Source organism: Mastomys coucha, unplaced genomic scaffold (genome assembly GCF_008632895.1).
Source record: "Mastomys coucha isolate ucsf_1 unplaced genomic scaffold, UCSF_Mcou_1 pScaffold15, whole genome shotgun sequence".
Taxonomy (NCBI): Eukaryota; Metazoa; Chordata; class Mammalia; order Rodentia; family Muridae; genus Mastomys; species Mastomys coucha.
This window is the reverse complement of record NW_022196897.1, coordinates 133899038-133907582: the sequence shown is the minus strand read 5'-3', so window position 1 is coordinate 133907582 and position 8545 is coordinate 133899038. Positions and strand designations below refer to the sequence as shown.

General features: G+C 46.5%; 1 pseudogene across 1 annotated transcript; it reads right to left on the bottom strand.

Annotated features, from left to right (window-relative positions):
* Positions 1–6324: 6324 nt before the first annotated feature.
* LOC116092414 lies at positions 6325–7520 on the bottom strand (annotated as a pseudogene). The gene has a single exon (XR_004119259.1). The product of XR_004119259.1 is annotated as a glyceraldehyde-3-phosphate dehydrogenase pseudogene (transcript).
* Between the last annotated feature and the right edge of the window lie 1025 nt (positions 7521–8545).

The following is an 8545-nucleotide window of genomic DNA, read 5'->3' as shown; positions in this document are numbered from 1 at the left end:
AGTTTCTGTGAGGCAGGTGGCAAATCAGCGAACTTGGAGGAGTTTGCTGGGTAGGAGTCTAGCTACCATAGGGGGCGGGGTGCAGGAGCAAGCTGGCCGCAGCGTAATAAAATCTAAAGATTTTAAATCTAAAAGTTACAAGTTATATCTTGTAAGCCACAGAAATCCTAGGATTACAGGGTGACAACAGTAGATGTGAGTTGTGGGTAAAACCACAAAGGGCAGTGGCATCTTTGTATCCTTTTTTGTCCCTAGGAACCAGAGAGGGTGAGCACCTTTACACGGTGCGGGCCACTAGGCACCATCCGGACCTTCAGCTTGTTTCAGGAAGCAGTTCTTGATGGTAGGTCTAGAGGCCAACGCTGTGGTTGTGGGAAAAAGCTATACTGGGTCTCTTCCACATCTCTCTTTACAAAGGATGGGATGGCGTGACCCTGGGCTCTATATATTATCAGGACTCAACACTGTTGTGACTCAGGCAGGTTACAATTCTAAGCGTTTTTAAGCATCATGTATAATTAAACTCCAGTTTTGATACTGGTTCAATGAAAGGCAATTGGTATCCAAAAGATAGGACCCTTGCCATATAAAGCGGCCTGAAAAAGACAATAGCAAAAACTATTTGAAAAACTGAGCTGGGAGGGTTTTTTTTTTTTTTAAAGAGATTTAATTATTTTTATTTTTGTGTAAGTTTTGTTTGCATTTGTACGTGTACTTGTGCCTGAGGAAGCTAGAAGAGGCTGTCAGATCCCCTAGAGCTAGAGTTCCAGAGCTGCCATGTAGGTGTAAGAACTGACTCTGGATCTTCTGCAAGAACAGATAGTGCTCTTCTGAGCCACATTTTCAGCTCCTGGAAGATATGTTTTTGATTCACAGAAATGTAATTGACAAAGTTTTTCTTAAAAATAAAACACCATCCCCTAATCTTTGCTTCAACTTTATCCCTGTGCATCTTGTAGGCAGGGCAGATTTTGAGTTGAAGGTTTTGTGGGTGGGTTGCTGTCCCTCTCCCTCTACCTGAAGTCCCACCTGGCTGCAGGAGGTGGCCACTTAATCTCCATATCCCCTGCTTGAGACCCATCTCATATGAGAGAGTCAACACCTGACACTATGAATGATGCTCTGCTGTGCTTGCAGACAGGAACCTAGTATAACTGTCTCCTGAGAGGCCCCATCCAGCAGTGGATGGAAAAAGATTCAGAGGCCCATAGCCAAACATCAGGCAGAACTTGGGGAGTCTTGTGGAAGAGTACTAGATAGAACTAAGCAAGGTGGAGGGACCAAGAACACCCCAAGAAGGCCAATAGAGTCAACTAACCTGGCTCCATTGGGGCTCACAGAGACTGAACCACCAACCAAAGAGCATGCAGGGGCTGGTCCTAGGCCCCTATACATTTTGTAGCAGATATGCAGCTTGGTCTTCATGTGGGTTCCTTAACACTTGGGGCAGGAGATATCTCTGACTCTGTTGCCTGCCATTAGATCTTCTTCCCCTAATTGGACTGCCTGGTTGGGCTTCAGTGGGAGAGGAAGTACTTAGTCCTTCTGGGGCTAAGATGTTCCAGGTGGAGGTGGTACCCAAGGAGGGCTTCTCCTCAGAGAATGGGGGCAGGGTAATGAAGCGATGGATTTGTAAGGGTGGGACTGGGAGGAGAGCTGCTATCAGGATGTAAAGTGAATAAATAAGTGAGTTATTAAAAATAAATAAGTGATCACCTTTCTCAAACTTCTAAGTTGTCAGGAGGTATCTAGCTGTCATTAGAGAGCAGGGCATCTGACAAAAACCTGAGTGACTTCCACGGAGTGAGCAGAGAGCCGCCCTGGAAAAGCTCATCTCTGCTCAGGAAGCACACAGATACCCACATACATAGTCACATGAGCACATGCACAGAATGTCAGCTCAGAGCCCATGGATGGCACGGATGGGAGCTTCTGGAACCTTTAAGGAAGTGGACCAAGGGATAGAGCAATGTCTCCACAATCATGAGTACATAACTGCTCTTGCTGAGGACTTGAGTCCCATGATCCATAGTTGGGTGACTCCTAACTGTCTGAAACTTTGGAGGTCAGCGAGATCAGATTCCTTTGGCCTCCAAAGGAACATGCATTAATGAGCACATGCCCAGACCCCCAACAAACGAATAATCAAAATCAAACACATTTTAAAAAAGAAGTAGGACCTGATAGAAGGAGGTAAGATGGAAGGATATGACCTAAAAGGGATTTGGGGACCTTGGGCCTGGTGATGCAAATGGATTGCTCCACTGCACAGTTCCTACTATGATATTCTGCCACACACAGCCTAAAAATAATAGAGCCAGCTGACCATGCAGTGGACTCTCCAAACAGTGAGCCAAAATAAATCATTTAAATTTGTTTATCTCCAGTACTTTTGTCACAGAGGCCAGGCTGACCAGCACACCTGCTCATGGTGTGTGCTCATGGAAGTTTATACATATACATGTACTCACATATATTTATCAGAACCTGATGTCTAGCACCAAAATTCATTGTAATTTCATGTGGTTCACAGAGGTACCATGCTCCACCTGTCCAAGCCATTCACATCTACCCACCCTGTGTGAAGTCCCTTGAAGTCCCTAAACAACCCATACCCCAGGGAGCCACCAGACGGATTTTACTGCACATTAGTAATAGTTTTCCATCAGCATTCCCAAAGGCTACCTGCTCATGAAGGAAGAAATCATTATTTCCCCAGAGCCTGGCTGACCTCTGGATGCTGTCACCACCACATCATTCTACTGCCAAGAGAGCTCAGTTATGTGTTTGCAGCCCTGACATCTGGATCCTTCCTGCACAGTTCAGAGATCCACCCCTTCCTTGCTTTACCTCAGAACCCAGTTCTCTGTGTCTGTGCAGTGATGCAATCCCTCCTGGCTGGGACAAGCTGAGACCAAGGGCTGGGCATGGCTCACCTGCCCTCAGAGGCACCTTGGCTCTGGGCTCTCTCTTTGCTTCCAGGATCCACATTCTTGGAAGAGTGCCCTTTCCTTTTCTCTATTGCCAGGGCTTCCAAATGTCTCTGCCCACCACACCCAGCACCTGCCCTAATCATCTTCCCTAAACACTTCCCGTATGACTCTATAAGAAAGGTGGGGAGCCCCGGGGACCAGGCCAGGAGAGTAAGTGATGTTATGCCATGGAAATGGTCACATTAGGTATGGTACATATCTAAGATTGTAGGGTACCCCTCTATCCAAGTCCATGACAACTCTAGCTGGAGGCTGAGTTTTACCTTAATAAAAGCCCCAACTCAAACACAGAGTTGCTAGTGATTTGAGCAAGGGCAGTTTTGGAGAAGGTGTGTGGGAGAGAAGAAACCCAACTTTCCTCTGGATATAGGCAACTGAACTTTGTTTTCATACCTTGTGAAGGGAGAAAAGCCAAAGTGGAGTGCCTGCCCAGATCTCCTCTACCATTCCTTTTTGATCCTCCAGTTTCTGAGCCTGGTATTTTCTCTGACTAAGCCAATGTGGTTACTCTTGTTTGTCTAGTAAGGCCAGATCCTAGAAGGGTTGGAGACAGCATATTCCTTAGAGCAGAAGTTGTTGAGAGATCTCTTGTGGCTCTTATCTCTCTACAGGTAAATGACTTGTCCAAATTCATTAACTTCCCTGGTTGCCAGGAAACCAGATTTTTCATTGGCTCTCTTACCTCTGGCAAGTCTCCTGTAACAGTGGGTGAGAGCTGCTTTCAGGATCTTTTAAGAAAAGAGAACTGTTGAGAAAGTGTTTGAGAGCAAGGCCTACCTTTGACCCTCTCTCTTAGGGTTCAAGTTGATAGTTCAAGAACTCCTGAACAATAAGTTTGGAAGTGTTACTTAGAGGAGCTGATGAGATTAGACTATAGGCCCCAAACTTTCCAAAGGTTTTTGAGAGTACTTCCAAGATCCCAGGAAGTGGTCAGTAAGCACACAAAGGGGTATGTAATACTCGTAGTAATTGCTGTATCCACAGGCATCAAGGAGATGCAGAGTAACATCGCAGTGAACATCACTGCATACCCACTGGGATGACCAAGTTGAATAGTATGAACAAAGTATAGTGAGTGTTGGGGGAAATGTGGGGTCCCTGGAGCTCTTGTAACCTTGCTGGAGGGAAGACAAGGTGCTACCATCACTTTCAAAAACGCTTTATTAGTTTTTTTAGCCAGCTGAATGTAAAGTGTCTTTGACTACTGTACAACACTATCCTGAGATGTTTATTTGGAATATAAAATGGTCTGTCTATGAAAAGATGATGCACAGTGGTTCACAACAGACTTATTCACAGTAGTTCTAAGTGGGACATAGTCTTATTGTCCGACAATAAAGAAAATGGGTAAAGAGTCATAGCATAGTAATCTTCTTATTCATACCTTTCTTTTTTAGTTACCTGCTTCAACTATAGCTGGAAAATATCAAACAGAAAATTTTGTAAGCATACGGCTCACAGCTCATAACTTTTTACATGTCTATCACTCTGAGAAGTATGATAGAATTTTATGTCAACCTACCGGGGAATGTGAATTATCCTTCTGCCAGCATACCATACGTAGCCTGGGTAGACCATGTCTGCTGTGGGCTTCATGCTGCACACCAGCAGCATCATAGTCATGAGAGCCACTGTGTGGCTTCACAGCTCTTATGTTTAGGCAATTATCATTTTGCCTTAGTGAGCACAGAGAAGCAGTAATCGTGATTAGCTGCTGTGGGCATTTTTGAGATCCTGGCTGGAGCCCCAATAGGGTTACAAGTGTTGTTGACATAGCCCGAGAAGTTTGAGGGTTAAAGGACATAAAAGACATGAAACAGTGCTGAGCATGTCACCTACAGCTGAATGGGTATAGAGAGGTCCCTGCACAGCTTTGATCCTCAGGAAGGTCACCAGGAAGAAAGATATCCACAGAGGACAGGAAAATAGCAGGAGGAGTCTGGGCTCTAGGGTGGCCAGAGAATTAAAGAATGGCTCTTTCCCAGCCTTCAAGAGCTCTTAGCAACCCCTGAAGATCCCCTGATGTGCAGAAGAACCAGGAAGTTGCTCTCATCTTGGAGAGTGACAGTCAAGAGTATTGTGGCTTTATAAATGGTTTCCTTCTGCTATCAACCATAACTTCTCATGTTTTGCAGTAATGCCTTCTATCAAAGTGATAGAAGGAGGGAGGTCAAGGCAGTTCTTTTATAAGGGCGGCCTCAGCCCCATTCAGTTTCCCTAGCCCCTTTTTCTTGCTTCTAGGAATAACTGAATAGCATGTTGGAAAATACAATCCTGAGATGAGAAGCGATAGTCACAGCAGCCCCAGTTTTGTTCCCACTTTAAGAAGTGTGCCCTTTAGAGACTTAGCCCAGGGACCCTATGATTTCGGGATGTGAAAATGTAGTTGCCTGCTCTCTGGGGCCTCTCACTTATAGCACAACAGAGCATAGCCCACAAATACATGACCCACCAGAAAGTTTCCCAAGCCTTGGGTGACAAGCTCACCATGAATCCTGGGCTGTCCATCCACGAGTAATAATCTTGCTCTGTGTAACCTGTTGAGTCTGTACCATGTCAGCTGGTTGATAGAGGAAATACAAAAGGCATCACAGGCACATGTGGAAGAGGCAGGGTCACCCTCCCTTGATTTTCCGCCCCTCTGGGGCTGGTTCTAATTCTCCTGCAAATGATTGGTGCTTGGCTTAGGTGCTTAGGACATAGTCCTGTACATATGGGGGATTCTAGGTATGTTGGTATCCCAGCAGACAGGGAGACAGGGTAGGCACTGTTACTAGAAAGGGATAATGGAAGCTGGATCAGTTCCTCTTGCTCATTTGTCCTAGACACTGAAGGTGCCATGTATTCTGTGATTTGACAACTGTAGAGATACCAATTCCAGGGACCAGCATCCTGGGATGGGGGGAAATGGTCATGCCTCACTCTGGAGAGGGCTGTGAGAGCTATTCTATCCTGATGTGTATGAAATCTGTATTGTGAAGAGGCTATGTCACAATGTAACTGGGAGCCATTGGATCTCCTAAACTCTTTTGTGACCACAGGATAGTGGGTGACCCTAGTTTAAAAAACACCACTGCAAAGACCCTATGTCAAGCTGATGCTCTAGGTCCTGGGTCTAGAATCACCCTGAGTGGCTCTCCACTGGAGCAACCTGGAAGGATGCTGGACTTCTTGGCCAGGGCCTAAATAAGGGGCCTGAGACATAGATCTGTGATGTGTCTGGTTATGTCCTAAGGAAATGTTTTCAAGGAACAAGAGCCATTTGTTTCTGTTCCAAGTCATTTGCTCATGGTTCATGATTTTCTTTTCTTTTTTTCTTTTTTTTGGTGCAGGGAACTTTGTTGATGGCATTCAAGAGAGTAGGGAGGGTTCCCCAGGCCCCTTCTGTTATGTGAGTCTGGGATGGAAATTGTGAGGGAGATGCTCAGTGTTTGGGGCCGAGTTGAGATAGCAACTGAGAGCCTCTCTCTTGCTCTCAGTGTCCTTGCTGGGGTGGATGGTCCAGGGTTTCTTACTACTTGGAGGCCATGTAGAACATGAGGTCCACAACCCTGTTGCTACAGCCATATTCATTGTCATACCAGGAAATGAGCTTTTCAAAGTTGTCATTGAGAGCAATGCCAACCCCAGCATCAAAGGTGGAAGAGTGGGAGTTGCTGTTGAAGTCGCAGGAGACAACCTGGTCCTCGGTGTAGCCCAGGATATCCTTCAGTGGGCCTTCAGATGCCTTCTTCACCACCTTCTTGATGTCATCATACTTGGCCAGTTTCTCCAGGTGGCATGTCAGATCCACAAGGGATGCATTATGGGTAGGAACATGGAAGGCCATGCCAGTGAGCTTCCTGTTCAGCTCTGGGATGACCTTGCCCACAGCCTTGGGCAGCACCAGTAGATACAGGGATGATGTTCTGGCCAGCCCCATGGCCATCACGTCACAGCTTTCCAGAGGGGCCATCCACAGTCTTCTGAGTGGCAGTGATGGCATGGACTGTAGTCATGAGCCCTTCCACAATGCCAAAGTTGTCATGGATGACCTTGGCCAGGGGCATCTAAGCAGTTGGTAGTGCAGGATGCGTTGCTGACAATTTTGAATGAATTGTCATATTTCTCATGGTTCATACCCATCACAAACAGGGGAGCATCAGCAGAAGGGGCAGAGATGATGACCCTTTTGGCCCCACCCTTCAAGTGGGCCCCAGCTGTCTCCATGGTGGTGAAGATGCCAGTAGACTCCACAACATACTGAGCACCAGCATCACCCCATTCGATGTTAGTGGGGTCTTGCTCCTGGAAGATGGTGATGGTCTTCCCATTGATGACAAGCTTCCCATTCTCAGCCTTGACTATGTCATTGAGTTTGCCATGGGTGGAGTCATACTGGAACATGTAGATCATGTAGCTGAGGTTCATGAAGGGGTTGTTGATGACAACAATCTCCACTTTGCCAAGTGCAGAGCAGAAGGCAGCCCTGGTAACCAAATGCCCAATACAGTCAAATCTGCTCACACCGACCTTCACCATTTTATCTATGGGATGAGGTTGGCACTGCACAAGGAGATGTGGCTGTCTCTGGAACAGGGAGGAGTAGAGCATATTTTTTTTCTTTCCTAACTGCTTGGCACAGAGGTGCCACACTCTCATTCAAGTCCTAAAGACTTAATTAGATATTAAAGGAGAGATAAAGAAGGAAAGTGTCACTGGGCAGTGGTGGTGCACGCCTTTAATCCCAGCACTTGGGAGGCAGAGGCAGGTGGATTTCTGAGTTCACAACCAGCCTGGTCTACAGAGTGAGTTCCAGGACAGCCAGGGATACACAGAGAAACCCTGTCTCGGAAAAACCAAAACAAAAAACAAAAAAACAAAACAAAACAAAAAACCAAAAAACAAGAAGGAAAATGTCACCTGATAGAGAAGCTTCCTAAGGAGATAAATGTGGGTAGGGAAAAGAGGAGAGTTTAGGCCTAGCAGGCAGGAGATTAGAATGAGGTGTCAAAACTAGCATTAGTTATGCACAGACTGGGGTGTGGGCACCAGGTTCCAGGCTACTTTGCCTCAGCACTCATGTCTTCTTCTCTCCCACATTCCCTGGATGTTGGCCCAGGAACAGTCTTACTTCTTTGGTTAAATCTCATCTGATTCCATCTGTGGTTTGGGAACAAGATCCACAGACGAGAAATGTGCTGAAGACGCAATAACAGACCATGCATGACAAGTGCTTTCCTCTCATCATTCAGAAGACAGGAGGTCAAGTGGCTGGCAAAACTCAGTGGTGTGCTTTCAGAGGCCTTGACTGGGGGCCAGGCTACAGTGGCTTTCATGTTAGTGCTGGCCTGAGTCAGGAACAGATGGCTTCCTTAGAGAAACAATAGTTTGCAGTGCAGTTCGGCAAGCCTTGCTGCCTTTGCCAAGGGCTTTCTGGAACCGGATGACCTCCTGTTCCCTTGAGGTCTTGAGTTGCTAGCCCTCCCTTCCTTCCCAGTCCCTTTTTCCCCTCTCCTATGCTATTCAGGTCCCTGGCTACACTCCTGCCATCCAGCAGAATCATGCTCAAC